Source organism: Lithobates pipiens, unplaced genomic scaffold (genome assembly GCF_037356315.1).
Source record: "Lithobates pipiens isolate NorthernLeopardFrog02 unplaced genomic scaffold, aLitPip1_a1.2 Scaffold_13, whole genome shotgun sequence".
Classification (NCBI taxonomy): Eukaryota; Metazoa; Chordata; class Amphibia; order Anura; family Ranidae; genus Lithobates; species Lithobates pipiens.
Window position 1 is genome coordinate 348506034 of NW_027507718.1, and position 12629 is coordinate 348518662.

The 12629-nt window shown below is 63.8% G+C and overlaps 1 long non-coding RNA gene across 1 annotated transcript in view; it reads right to left on the bottom strand.

Moving 5' to 3' along the window:
• Positions 1–11974, bottom strand: part of LOC143975101 (uncharacterized) — a 36805-nt gene extending 24831 nt beyond the window's left edge. The window contains exon 1 of the long non-coding RNA XR_013272328.1: positions 11843–11974. This is a non-coding gene — a long non-coding RNA (uncharacterized LOC143975101). The remainder of the gene's footprint in view (positions 1–11842) is intronic.
• Positions 11975–12629: the final 655 nt, after the last annotated feature.

Here is a 12629-nt window from a genome sequence, read left to right on the forward strand (position 1 = left end):
CCCCTTCTTAGCCCTTGTACACACGGTCGGACATTCCGACAACAAAATCCGACGGATTTTTTCCACACACACGGACAAAGTTGTTGGAAAATCCGATCGTTCGTAACATGATGACGTTTGTACGTTAGGACGGGACTACGTTCAGGCTAGTAGCCAATAGCTTTGGCCTCGTAATTTGATCTGAGCATGCGTGGCACTTTGTCCGATCGGAATTCTCTACAAAGACAAAGTCCTATCGGATCATGTTTCAATTTGATATCCAGCTCTCAAACTTTGTTGGTCGGACATTCCGACAGAAAAAGTCAGATGGAGCCCAAACACGGTTGGATTATTCGACAACGTGGTCCAATCGGACATTTTCTGTCTGAATTTCCGACCGTGTGTACAAGGGCTTACACTGTCTCAAATCCTTGTGCTGATAGAACAGAGCCTTGGGGGCACTCTGAACATGCTCAGTTTGGTGTTTTGCTAGAGTTTTTTTTTTTCTTGGGAAGGTGCTCAGTACAGGGTGAATCGGCACTGTCCAGACAGAGGGTCAGAGGACATGCAGCCAAATAGGACAGTCCGAGGAGAATGCAAACTCCTCCTATGAGCTTTAACTAGTCCTTGGCCAGACACTAATAGAAGTCATAAGACTGCTATATACTACTGATGAGAAAAGGAACTTAGCGTTTTATATTGTATTTCTATGTTTTGTCTACTGTGGTAGACCAGATATAGTGAATGCAGGGTCCTGGGTTTAGTAACACTTTAACATAATACACAGTATATGAGCCTTGCCTTTTGGTGTGTTGTGTTTTACATACATTTTTAGGCACACTACCATTGAACTCTATTAGAATGCAGATTTTCTTGAAAGCACATCAAAGTCCTCCATGCTTTGCTGTGCTTTCTAATAGAACTCAATAGGAGCATGCCCAAATATGTGCGTAAAATGCGCCTAAACTCGCACTGCACCAAAAATGAAGCACACATATGTGAACCTGGTCTAAAAAAAAACCGCATCACAACACATGTAAACACCTGTTCCTTTAACTCTTTAGGATGGGAACTCCACTATCATTGGACATATTTCCTGCCATTTCTTGTTGAACATCCAGGACAGGAAGTGAAAAAAATAAATAGATTAGGGTTTTATCCCTTCCCTACTTTATCTAAATCTAAAACAAAAAAAAATGCTTTATATACACTTTAAGGCTTTTTTCGCCTAGGTGCTGAGGTCCATTGACCCTGAATGGGCTGCGGGTTTATGTGGCTTGAGATGCCAGGTGCTGTGTGCAGGTATCGTTAAAACTTGTCTGAGAGTTCAAAAAATGAGGGCAGAGAGCTGAAGTTACACTCAGTGAGGGGAGCTCTGACAGCTGATTGGAGGGAAGGGACACACCCTCCTCCACGCAGCACACAGGAACGGAGCTGAGGCTGTCAATCAGCTGGAGATCCCTCCCCTGTCACCATTTTTTTCTTGGTGTCAGGAAAACTTGTCAGAAGTGAATCACACTGATAGCAGAGGAACAATGCAGCTAACAGAAATGACACTTAGTGCTCTTAACCAATTCCCCGGAAGAAATTACCCCCTTTCTGACCAGAGCACTTTTTGCGATTCGGCACTGTGTCGCTTTAACTGACAATTGCGTGGTCATACAAAGTGGCTCCCAAACAAAATTGGCGACCTTTTTTCCCCACAAATAGAGCTTTCAGAATTTCACATATAAAAAAAGAATGCTTGTAGTTGTCGATCCCAGATTCACCTCATACATGTGTTATGTCACAGTGCTGGTGTCAGATCACTCTATCACGGAGCAGGTGTCAGTGCTCTATATCACGGTGCTGGTGATCATCTCATGCACCCTCTTCTTTGCCTACCCTGACCTTCCCTCGCCTCTATTATCTCAAGATTGCACCAACTTCAAAGCAGTCCCTGTACTACTCTCTTCGACTTTGATGCAAATTGACATCCGTAGACATTAAAGCGGTTGTATACCCGCTAATGTTTTTTTTTTGCCACCTGCAAAGGAAATGGCATAATGAGCTAGTATGCACCACATACTAGGTCACTATGAAATACTTACCTTAGAACGAGGCCCGACATCTGGCCCGATCCACGCCGAGGGAGCTGACATGCTCCCTCAGCGTTTCTTCCGGGTATCGCGGCTCCGGCGCTGTGAGTGGCCGGAGCTGCGATATCGTCACTCCCGTGAATGCGCGTGGGAGATTTCATCCCGGTAGGGTCCGGCGACTGCCGGGCTTTCAGCCGAGTATCCCCTTGTGCGCATGCGCCGCTGCAGTCAGCGGCGCATACCGAGGGGAATATCTCCTAAACCGTACAGGTTTAGGATATATTTTTTTTACCTACAGGTAAGCCTTATTATAAGCTTTCCTGTAGTAAAATAAATTACTATACAACCACTTTAAGTTTACACAGGCATTCCCTGAAATCGCATTCCCTGAAGTCGCATGAAAATCGCACAACTACCAAGTCGGATGAAAGATCTCACTTTTTGGGGACCAGTGACACTAATACAGGGCAAAAAAATGCTCGGTTTTAATGACACTGACAGAGAAGGGGTTAACAGTGGCCGCGATCAAAGCATAATATGTGCTCGTAGGGAGTGCTTTATAACTGTGTGTGGGGGTGGGGTGGGGGTGCCTTGACTGGAGGAAGACAGATCACATGATCTCCATCATCCTCTCTGAGGGAATGGCGGTCTGCCTCTCCTGAGAACGATCTGCGTGTCCCGGTGGACATCACATCCACTGGACCCGCTGATTGGCTTCCGCCGTGTCCAATCACAGCGGGAGCGGGTTCACTGGCGGTGCACGCCCCTGATCCAGCGCACAGAATCATGTACAGGTATGTGACCTTGTGTAGGAGGGTCGCCCCCCGCAGTAGATCTGCATGGAGAGCTCCATATCAGAGTAATACACAATTACTTCTCTCTCCTCCTTTCTTTATACACAGATTTCTCTTCTATCTCTATCACTACTGGCTGCATCTAGTGCAGATTTATGGACATACCTGAGGACTGTGTGTATATAAAACCTCTAGAGACGGTATATACACCCCATATCATTATCACCTATATACAGTCTACTTGTATAATATCAAAGTCTCTATATATGGCTGAGAACAATTGTATGAGAACAATATGTATTGTAACAATCGATGACAGAACACGGCTCGGGGGGGGGGGGAGGGGCGATGACAGAACACGGCTCGGGGGGGGGGGGTTGTGGGCGATGACAGAACACGGCTCGGGGGGGGGGGTTGTGGGTGATGACAGAACACGGCTCGGGGGGGGGGTTGTGGGCGATGACAGAACACGGCTCGGGGGGGGGGGGGGGGTTGTGGGCGATGACAGAACACGGCTCGGGGGGGGGTTGTGGGCGATGACAGAACACGGCTCGGGGGGGGGGGGTTGTGGGCGATGACAGAACACGGCTCGGGGGGGGGGGGGGGGTTGTGGGCGATGACAGAACACGGCTCGGGGGGGGGGGGGGGGGTTGTGGGCGATGACAGAACACGGCTCGGGGGGGGCGATGACAGAACACGGCTCGGGGGGGGGCGATGACAGAACACGGCTCGGGGGGGGGGGCGATGACAGAACACGGCTCGGGGGGGGGGGCGATGACAGAACACGGCTCGGGGGGGGGGGCGATGACAGAACACGGCTCGGGGGGGGGGGGGAGATGACAGAACACGGCTCGGGGGGGGGGCGATGACAGAACACGGCTCGGGGGGGGGGGGGGCGATGACAGAACACGGCTCGGGGGGGGGGGCGATGACAGAACACGGCTCGGGGGGGGGGGGGCGATGACAGAACACGGCTCGGGGGGGGGGCGTGACAGAACACGGCTCGGGGGGGGGGGGCGTGACAGAACACGGCTCGGGGGGTGGGGCGTGACAGAACACGGCTCGGGGGGGGGGGGCGTGACAGAACACGGCTCGGGGGGGGGGCGTGACAGAACACGGCTCGGGGGGGGGGGCGTGACAGAACACGGCTCGGGGGGGGGGGCGTGACAGAACACGGCTCGGGGGGGGGCGTGACAGAACACGGCTCGGGGGGGGGGGGCGTGACAGAACACGGCTCGGGGGGGGGGGTGACAGAACACGGCTCGGGGGGGGGGGGGGTGACAGAACACGGCTCGGGGGGGGGGGGGGTGACAGAACACGGCTCGGGGGGGGGGGGTGACAGAACACGGCTCGGGGGGGGGGTGACAGAACACGGCTCGGGGGGGGGGGTGACAGAACACGGCTCGGGGGGGGGGGGGGTGACAGAACACGGCTCGGGGGGGGGTGACAGAACACGGCTCGGGGGGGGGGGGTGACAGAACACGGCTCGGGGGGGGGTGACAGAACACGGCTCGGGGGGGGGGTGACAGAACACGGCTCGGGGGGGAGCGATGACAGAACACGGCTCGGGGGGAGCGATGACAGAACACGGCTCGGGGGGGAGCGATGACAGAACACGGCTCGGGGGGGAGCGATGACAGAACACGGCTCGGGGGGGAGCGATGACAGAACACGGCTCGGGGGGGAGCGATGACAGAACACGGCTCGGGGGGGGGGGAGCGATGACAGAACACGGCTCGGGGGGGGGGAGCGATGACAGAACACGGCTCGGGGGGGGGGGTTATGGGCGATGACAGAACACGGCTCCGGGGGGGGGGGGGGTTGTGGGCGATGACAGAACACGGCTCGGGGGGAGCGATGACAGAACACGGCTCGGGGGGGGGGGGGAGCGATGACAGAACACGGCTCGGGGGGGTGACAGAACACGGCTCGGGGGGGTGACAGAACACGGCTCGGGGGGGTGACAGAACACGGCTCGGGGGGGTGACAGAACACGGCTCGGGGGGGTGACAGAACACGGCTCGGGGGGGTGACAGAACACGGCTCGGGGGGGGGGGATGACAGAACACGGCTCGGGGGGGGGATGACAGAACACGGCTCGGGGGGGGGATGACAGAACACGGCTCGGGGGGGGGATGACAGAACACGGCTCGGGGGGGGGATGACAGAACACGGCTCGGGGGGGGATGACAGAACACGGCTCGGGGGGGGGATGACAGAACACGGCTCGGGGGGGGGATGACAGAACACGGCTCGGGGGGGGGATGACAGAACACGGCTCGGGGGGGATGACAGAACACGGCTCGGGGGGGGATGACAGAACACGGCTCGGGGGGGGGGATGACAGAACACGGCTCGGGGGGGGTGACAGAACACGGCTCGGGGGGGGGGGGGGGTGACAGAACACGGCTCGGGGGGGGGGGGGGGTGACAGAACACGGCTCGGGGGGGGCGATGACAGAACACGTCTCGGTGGGGGGGGGGAATTTGTGGGCGATGACAGAACACGGCTCGGGGGGGGGGGGGTTGTGGGCGATGACAGAACACGGCTCGGGGGGGGTTGTGGGCGATGACAGAACACGGCTCGGGGGGGGGGGGTTGTGGGCGATGACAGAACACGGCTCGGGGGGGGCGATGACAGAACACGGCTCGGGGGGGGGGGGGGGGCGATGACAGAACACGGCTCAGGGGGGGGGGGGGGGGCGATGACAGAACACGGCTCGGGGGGGGGGGGGGGCGATGACAGAACACGGCTCGGGGGGGGGGGGGCGATGACAGAACACGGCTCGGGGGGGGGGGGCGTGACAGAACACGGCTCGGGGGGGGGGGGCGTGACAGAACACGGCTCGGGGGGGGGGGGGGGCGTGACAGAACACGGCTCGGGGGGGGGGCGTGACAGAACACGGCTCGGGGGGGGGGGGGGCGTGACAGAACACGGCTCGGGGGGGGGGGGCGTGACAGAACACGGCTCGGGGGGGGGGGGCGTGACAGAACACGGCTCGGGGGGGGGGCGTGACAGAACACGGCTCGGGGGGGGCGTGACAGAACACGGCTCGGGGGGGGGGGGCGTGACAGAACACGGCTCGGGGGGGGTGACAGAACACGGCTCGGGGGGGGGGGGTGACAGAACACGGCTCGGGGGGGGGGGGCGATGACAGAACACGGCTCGGGGGGGGGGGGGGGCGTGACAGAACACGGCTCGGGGGGGGGGGCGTGACAGAACACGGCTCGGGGGGGGCGTGACAGAACACGGCTCGGGGGGGGGGCGTGACAGAACACGGCTCGGGGGGGGGCGTGACAGAACACGGCTCGGGGGGGGGGGGGGCGTGACAGAACACGGCTCGGGGGGGGGGGCGTGACAGGACACGGCTCGGGGGGGGCGTGACAGAACACGGCTCGGGGGGGGGGCGTGACAGAACACGGCTCGGGGGGGGGGGGCGTGACAGAACACGGCTCGGGGGGGGGGCGTGACAGAACACGGCTCGGGGGGGGGGCGCGACAGAACACGGCTCGGGGGGGGGGGGCGTGACAGAACACGGCTCGGGGGGGGGGTGACAGAACACGGCTCGGGGGGGGGGGGGTGACAGAACACGGCTCGGGGGGGGTGACAGAACACGGCTCGGGGGGGGGGGTGACAGAACACGGCTCGGGGGGGGGGGTGACAGAACACGGCTCGGGGGGGGTGACAGAACGCGGCTCGGGGGGGGGGGGGGTGACAGAACACGGCTCGGGGGGGGTGACAGAACACGGCTCGGGGGGGGTGACAGAACACGGCTCGGGGGGGGGGTGACAGAACACGGCTCGGGGGGGGGGTGACAGAACACGGCTCGGGGGGGGTGACAGTACACGGCTTGGCGGGGGGGGTGACAGAACACGGCTCGGGGGGGGGTGACAGAACACGGCTCGGGGGGGGTGACAGAACACGGCTCGGGGGGGGGGTGACAGAACACGGCTCGGGAGGGGGGGTGACAGAACACGGCTCGGGGGGGGGGGGGGGGGTGACAGAACACGGCTGGGGGGGGGTGACAGAACACGGCTGGGGGGGGGGTGACAGAACACGGCTGGGGGGGGGGTGACAGAACACGGCTGGGGGGGGGGGGGTGACAGAACACGGCTGGGGGGGGGGGTGACAGAACACGGCTGGGGGGGGGGGGTGACAGAACACGGCTGGGGGGGGGGGGGTGAAAGAACACGGCTCGGGGGGGGGGTGAAAGAACACGGCTCGGGGGGGGGTGAAAGAACACGGCTCGGGGGGGGTGAAAGAACACGGCTCGGGGGGGGTGAAAGAACACGGCTCGGGGGGGGGGAAAGAACACGGCTCGGGGGGGGGGGGAAAGAACACGGCTCGGGGGGGGGGGGGAAAGAACACGGCTCGGGGGGGGGGGGAAAGAACACGGCTCGGGGGGGGGGAAAGAACACGGCTCGGGGGGGGGGGAAAGAACACGGCTCGGGGGGGGGGACAGAACACGGCTCGGGGGGGGGACAGAACACGGCTCGGGGGGGGGGACAGAACACGGCTCGGGGGGGGGACAGAACACGGCTCGGGGGGGGGACAGAACACGGCTCGGGGGGGGGACAGAACACGGCTCGGGGGGGGGGGGACAGAACACGGCTCGGGGGGGGGCAGAACACGGCTCGGGGGGGGGGGGGGACAGAACACGGCTCGGGGGGGTGGGGGACAGAACACGGCTCGGGGGGGGGACAGAACACGGCTCGGGGGGGGGGACAGAACACGGCTCGGGGGGGGGGGACAGAACACGGCTCGGGGGGGGACAGAACACGGCTCGGGGGGGGGACAGAACACGGCTCGGGGGGGTGGACAGAACACGGCTCGGGGGGGGGAGCGATGACAGAACACGGCTCGGGGGGGAGCGATGACAGAACACGGCTCGGGGGGGAGCGATGACAGAACACGGCTCGGGGGGGAGCGATGACAGAACACGGCTCGGGGGGAGCGATGACAGAACACGGCTCGGGGGGGAGCGATGACAGAACACGGCTCGGGGGGGAGCGATGACAGAACACGGCTCGGGGGGGAGCGATGACAGAACACGGTTCGGGGGGGAGCGATGACAGAACACGGTTCGGGGGGGAGCGATGACAGAACACGGCTCGGGGGGGAGCGATGACAGAACACGGCTCGGGGGGGAGCGATGACAGAACACGGCTCGGGGGGGAGCGATGACAGAACACGGCTCGGGGGGGGGGAGCGATGACAGAACACGGCTCGGGGGGGGAGCGATGACAGAACACGGCTCGGGGGGGGGGGAGCGATGACAGAACACGGCTCGGGGGGGGGGAGCGATGACAGAACACGGCTCGGGGGGGGGATGACAGAACACGGCTCGGGGGGGATGACAGAACACGGCTCGGGGGGGGGTGACAGAACACGGCTCGGGGGGGGATGACAGAACACGGCTCGGGGGGGGGGGGGTGACAGAACACGGCTCGGGGGGGGGGGGGGTGACAGAACACGGCTCGGGGGGGGTGACAGAACACGGCTCGGGGGGGGGGGGGGGACAGAACACGGCTCGGGGGGGGGGGGGGGGGGGACAGAACACGGCTCGGGGGGGGGACAGAACACGGCTCGGGGGGGGGGGGGGGTGACAGAACACGGCTCGGGGGGGTGACAGAACACGGCTCGGGGGGGGGGGACAGAACACGGCTCGGGGGGGGGGGACAGAACACGGCTCGGGGGGGGGGGACAGAACACGGCTCGGGGGGGGGACAGAACACGGCTCGGGGGGGGGACAGAACACGGCTCGGGGGGGGGACAGAACACGGCTCGGGGGGGGACAGAACACGGCTCGGGGGGGGACAGAACACGGCTCGGGGGGGGGGGGACAGAACACGGCTCGGGGGGGGGGACAGAACACGGCTCGGGGGGGGGACAGAACACGGCTCGGGGGGGGGGACAGAACACGGCTCGGGGGGGGACAGAACACGGCTCGGGGGGGTGGGTGACAGAACACGGCTCGGGGGGGTGGGTGACAGAACACGGCTCGGGGGGGTGGGTGACAGAACACGGCTCGGGGGGTGGGTGACAGAACACGGCTCGGGGGGGTGGGTGACAGAACACGGCTCGGGGGGGTGGGGGACAGAACACGGCTCGGGGGGGTGGGTGACAGAACACGGCTCGGGGGGGGACAGAACACGGCTCGGGGGGGGGGACAGAACACGGCTCGGGGGGGGACAGAACACGGCTCGGGGGGGGGGACAGAACACGGCTCGGGGGGGGGACAGAACCACGGCTCGGGGGGGGGACAGAACACGGCTCGGGGGGGGGGACAGAACACGGCTCGGGGGGGTGGGTGACAGAACACGGCTCGGGGGGGTGGGTGACAGAACACGGCTCGGGGGGTGGGTGACAGAACACGGCTCGGGGGGTGGGTGACAGAACACGGCTCGGGGGGGTGGGTGACAGAACACGGCTCGGGGGGTGGGTGACAGAACACGGCTCGGGGGGGTGGGTGACAGAACACGGCTCGGGTGGGGGACAGAACACGGCTCGGGGGGGGGGGGACAGAACACGGCTCGGGGGGGGGACAGAACACGGCTCGGGGGGGGGGACAGAACACGGCTCGGGGGGGGGGGACAGAACACGGCTCGGGGGGGGACAGAACACGGCTCGGGGGGGGGACAGAACACGGCTCGGGGGGGGACAGAACACGGCTCGGGGGGGGGGACAGAACACGGCTCGGGGGGGGAGCGATGACAGAACACGGCTCGGGGGGAGCGATGACAGAACACGGCTCGGGGGGGAGCGATGACAGAACACGGCTCGGGGGGGAGCGATGACAGAACACGGCTCGGGGGGGAGCGATGACAGAACACGGCTCGGGGGGGAGCGATGACAGAACACGGCTCGGGGGGGAGCGATGACAGAACACGGCTCGGGGGGGAGCGATGACAGAACACGGCTCGGGGGGGAGCGATGACAGAACACGGCTCGGGGGGGAGCGATGACAGAAACACGGCTCGGGGGGGAGCGATGACAGAACACGGCTCGGGGGGAGCGATGACAGAACACGGCTCGGGGGGGAGCGATGACAGAACACGGCTCGGGGGGGGGGGAGCGATGACAGAACACGGCTCGGGGGGGGGGGGGAAGCGATGACAGAACACGGCTCGGGGGGGGATGACAGAACACGGCTCGGGGGGGGATGAAAGAACACGGCTCGGGGGGGGGATGACAGAACACGGCTCGGGGGGGGGATGACAGAACACGGCTCGGGGGGGGATGACAGAACACGGCTCGGGGGGGGATGACAGCACACGGCTCGGGGGGGGGGGGGTGACAGAACACGGCTCGGGGGGGGGGGTGACAGAACACGGCTCGGGGGGGGGGTGACAGAACACGGCTCGGGGGGGGGGGGTGACAGAACACGGCTCGGGGGGGGGGGGTGACAGAACACGGCTCGGGGGGGGGGTGACAGAACACGGCTTGGGGGGGGGTGACAGAACACGGCTCGGGGGGGGGGGTGACAGAACACGGCTCGGGGGGGGGTGACAGAACACGGCTCGGGGGGGGGGGTGACAGAACACGGCTCGGGGGGGGGGTGACAGAACACGGCTCGGGGGGGGGGGGGGTGACAGAACACGGCTCGGGGGGGGGGGGGTGACAGAACACGGCTCGGGGGGGGGGGGGACAGAACACGGCTCGGGGGGGGGACAGAACACGGCTCGGGGGGGGGACAGAACACGGCTCGGGGGGGGTGACAGAACACGGCTCGGGGGGGGTGACAGAACACGGCTCGGGGGGGGGGTGACAGAACACGGCTCGGGGGGGGTGACAGAACACGGCTCGGGGGGGGGGGTGACAGAACACGGCTCGGGGGGGGGGGTGACAGAACACGGCTCGGGGGGGGGGTGACAGAACACGGCTCGGGGGGGTGACAGAACACGGCTCGGGGGGTGACAGAACACGGCTCGGGGGGGTGACAGAACACGGCTCGGGGGGGTGACAGAACACGGCTCGGGGGGGTGACAGAACACGGCTCGGGGGGGTGACAGAACACGGCTCGGGGGGGTGACAGAACACGGCTCGGGGGGGTGACAGAACACGGCTCGGGGGGGTGACAGAACACGGCTCGGGGGGGTGACAGAACACGGCTCTGGGGGGTGACAGAACACGGCTCGGGGGGTGACAGAACACGGCTCGGGGGGTGACAGAACACGGCTCGGGGGGGTGACAGAACACGGCTCGGGGGGGGGGGGGGGTGACAGAACACGGCTCGGGGGGGGGGGTGACAGAACACGGCTCGGGGGGGGGGGTGACAGAACACGGCTCGGGGGGGGGGGTGACAGAACACGGCTCGGGGGGGGGGGTGACAGAACACGGCTCGGGGGGGGTGACAGGACACGGTTTGGGGGGGGGGGTGACAGAACACGGCTCGGGGGGGGTGACAGAACACGGCTCGGGGGGGGGGGTGACAGAACACGGCTCGGGGGGGGGGGGGTGACAGAACACGGCTCGGGGGGGGGGGGTGACAGAACACGGCTCGGGGGGGGGGGGTGACAGAACACGGCTCGGGGGGGGGGGTGACAGAACACGGCTCGGGGGGGGGGGGGGGTGACAGAACACGGCTCGGGGGGGGGGGTGACAGAACACGGCTCGGGGGGGGGTGACAGAACACGGCTGGGGGGGGGGGGTGACAGAACACGGCTCGGGGGGGCCATGACAGAACACGGCTCGGGGGGGGGGCATGACAGAACACGGCTCGGGGGGGGCCATTACAGAACACGGCTCGGGGGGGGTGATGACTGGAGGGGAGGGGGGGTGATTAGTGAACATGGAGGGGGGTTAGTGAACACGGAGGGGGGTGATTAGTGAACATGTTGGGGGGGTGATTAGTGAACATGGAGGGGGGGGGAATAGTGAACATGGAGGGGGGTGTTGAGGATGATTTGGGGTCTCCAGCTCTGTCTCCCCCCCGGACTTTCCTCCTCACCATTCCCGCGGTCTCCTCTCCCCCCCTCCTCTCCTCCTCACCTGCACAGCTCTGCGCCCCCCGGCCGCCATTTCTACCCCCCGGGACCGTTCCTCTCAGCTCCCCCTCAGTAACAGTCTCTCGTCACTCCTCCATAGAGATTTCCAGTACTAAAGATGGCCGAGGGGTGATGATGAAACCAAAAAAATCACTGTATACGGCTGATCGGGATAGGAGACACCTGTGGCGGAGATCGGTATTACAGCCAGAGAAGACAGAGATTGCCATCTTGTGGCCATATTCAAGAATAACCATTAAAATCACCCAATACTGTTGAATTAGAAGTAAAATCAATAAAATGATATAAAATTGATATGGGTTTGTGTTACATGACATAGTTGGTGTGAGGCGCATCAGGTCAGGTGCTTCAGTAAGAGGCGCTGTGATTGGTCACAGGTTCTTATTTAACTCCAGTCTGAGGCGGTCTCAGGTCACTTCTCCTTAGCGAGTTGACGGAGTGACATTCAGAGAGGATAGCTCCTGCATTTCACTGCGATTTTCAGCGACTGACAGCAAATAACTGCGATTTTTATCATTTTTATTGATATTTATCGCTATTACTAACCCCTATTATAATATTATTGTTAATATTATAATTTTTTAGCCTTTTTCAGGTATACAGGCATCCAACACCAACAGGATGCCTCGGCCTTCACGTCCCGGATCCCGGCGAAGGCGTTCACGTCAGGACGGCGACGAGTCACCAATCGCCCACCGGACGCGATCCAGAGCTCCACATCGGCGGAGACATGAGGCAGAGCCACCCAGGAACAGGAGCCGTTCGCCAAG